This window comes from Malurus melanocephalus, unplaced genomic scaffold (assembly GCF_030028575.1).
Source record: "Malurus melanocephalus ecotype Western Australia unplaced genomic scaffold, MMel_1.1 scaffold_149, whole genome shotgun sequence".
Classification (NCBI taxonomy): Eukaryota; Metazoa; Chordata; class Aves; order Passeriformes; family Maluridae; genus Malurus; species Malurus melanocephalus.
In genome coordinates, this window is record NW_026623381.1 from 657,896 (window position 1) to 660,522 (window position 2,627).

At 51.5% G+C, this 2,627-nt stretch overlaps 1 protein-coding gene across 1 annotated transcript in view; it reads right to left on the reverse strand.

The window, feature by feature from the left end:
- WDR5 (WD repeat domain 5) overlaps positions 1-239 on the reverse strand; it is an 11,040-nt gene extending 10,801 nt beyond the window's left edge. The window contains exon 1 of the mRNA XM_057371533.1: positions 133-239. The gene's annotated coding sequence lies outside the window, so the exon portion shown is untranslated. The remainder of the gene's footprint in view (positions 1-132) is intronic.
- Positions 240-2,627: the final 2,388 nt, after the last annotated feature.

Sequence of the window (2,627 nt, forward strand, 5' to 3'; positions counted from 1 at the left end):
GGCGGCGGCGCCGCGCGCGGGCAACGGCGGTGCGGGAGAGCCCCGAGCGGTGCGGGAGAAGGGAGGAGGAGACCGGAGAGGAACCGCCGTGCCTCGCTCTACTCTCTCGCTCTCTCTCTATCGGTGACTTACCGGGGGATGGGGACGGGGAAGGGGGGGCGGCCGCCGCCTCCTCCGCGGCGAGGGAGGAGCGCGGCCGCGGGAGGGGAAGGGGGGGACGCGGCGGTGGCGGCGGCGGCGGGTCCGGGTCCGCCAGGCGGGGAATGCGGGCCGGCGCCTGCGCGGAGCGGGCCGGAGGCCGCACAATGCCGCTCTCTCCCGGGAGCGCTACGGCGCGGCCCGAGAGCCAAAAGAGCGGCGCGAGAGCGCGCACGGGCGGAGCCCATCCGTGGCGTCGTGCCCGCCCCTTCCCTCCCTCCCATCTCTTTTTTCCCTCCCTTCCTTCTTTTTCCCTCCGTTCCTTGCTTTCTCTGCTTCCCCTCCCTTCCCTGGCAGCGCCCGCTGCTGTTTCCCCGCTCGCTGTGGGGAGCGCCCTGCCCGCGCGGCCCGCGGCGTGTGGGCCGCATCCATCCATGCCCGTGTGGCATTCCCGTGTGGGAAGCGGGCTCATACAGACCGGGATCGGGTGGCCACGGTGCTGCTCCCGCCGTTCGGGGGCCGTTGAGCCCGGCTGGAGGGGGTTAGGTGTCGTTGGGGTGCATCGGCAGCTGGCCCCGTTGGATGCACACCGATAAAAGCGGCTGTGAGAAGAACGAGGCAATTCACAGGGCAGTAATAGCTGTAATAATGTCTATAATAATGATGTCTGTAATACCCATAATAATGTCTGTAAGGTGGGTGTCGGGCCCTTCTGCCAGGCAGATAGTGACAGGGCATGAGGAGTCATCCTCAGGGGAGATTCAGGCTGGTTCATCRGGGAATTTCTTCATGGAAAGTATTTGCTAAATGCTGGATCAGGAGGAAATACTAAACCTTGGAGCTGCCCAGTGAGGTGGCAGAGTCCCCATCCCTGGGGGTCTTCAAGGAATGGCTGGACCTGGCACTCAGTGCCATGATCTAGTTGATAAAGTGATGATCAATCAAAGGTTGGACTCAATGATTTCCGAGGTCTTTTCCAGCCTAAATGATCCTGTGATTCTCTAATGCTGGTGCATGAGCCATTTAACACRGTAATCTTTGCCTGGGTGAGAGGGTATTTAAGGCAAGGTGGTTTTCTCAGTGTATTTTAACACAAAAAGCCCTGACTCAGAAAAGTGTTTAATTCATTAAGGCCAAACAGCCCAGTTACAGTTAAACATRTGTTTAAGCACTTTTCTGGAGAGCAGTGGGTTATTTCTGAACCCACACGTTGCAGTCTGCTTTCAGTTAAGAGGGAAGAAAAGGAGACGTGTGTCATTTACTGGCCCTTTAACACAGGAAGATATTTAGCTTCCAAAAATTCTAGTGGCAGTTGAGAAAGGAAAAATKAAGAAAACCTGTGGTATAGTGAAGCCAAGGCCCTTCTCCAGCCTGGAATCCTGCAGCAGAAATCTGGAGAATTAGCCCTGCCTTCTAAAGTCAGGGAGGTAAAACACAGAACTGTGCAGTCACCAGAACAATATTAGGAAACAAATCCAGTTAAGTCCCTGGTGCTGATTCTTCCGGATGGTTTTGGCCTTAAAGTTTCCAGTCTTTTAAAAAATAAATGTGAAATAAAAAGGGAGTGCACAAATCAGCAGTATAATGCCATTTCTGTAACTTTCTCATGGCAGGGTGTTTTTATTTCTCTTATGTCAGAGATAAGTTTGTATTTTGTCTCTCAGTGTCTGCTTTAGAAATTTTTGCCTGATATTTTTCTATACATGTAGAAAATACATATTAATATTTACGTGTGCCTATAAAATACATACATGTGCATGTATAAAAACCCTTATCTGTTCTAAATAATACCTCTCTGGAACCTGAAAACTCTAGCCTTCACTACAAATTGAGTGTAATTGTAAACAACCCCTTAGTGTCTAAGTAGCCTGGATTTTTTTTTAACTAGTTTAAAGTATGATAAACTCCATTTGGTCAAGTACTTGATCCCATGCCAGGCTGTGTTTTTGACAGCATGAAGCTTGTAGAAACAGCACAAGCAGGGGCATTTCTTTGGGACTGCAGAACATCCCCAGGGCTCTGCACAGAGWAAAAAATTGGATAAAATTTCATTTGATGGTTGTGAATAACCTGTGAGGGTCTTTCTTGCTCTCCCAGSCAGGCTTCCACAGCTGGGATCAGCAGGATGTGACATCTGTCCGAACTCCCACTCTGGAAAAGCGTGGGGCTTGGCAGGCTCCTCCTTCACAAAATCTTTCATTCCATTTRGTTCCAAACAGCCTGAACTTGGGGGTGTGCCAAGTGCACTGGAAAAGACACCTGTCCGAGGTGTTTGTGTGAGAGCAGCTTCCCATGATGATGAAAGGGAAAGAAAAGCCCATGAGTGGCTCAGACTGGAAGGAAGTGACTGCTCTGAGTGCTGCTGGGGTCTCTTTGGGTRGTTTTCAGGGTATCAGGAGCAAAGCTGAGGCTGTGGCTTCTGCTGTGACCAACATATTTAATTTTGTCACAGGTTGCATCGAGACCAGAGACAACCCAGTGCTGCAGAT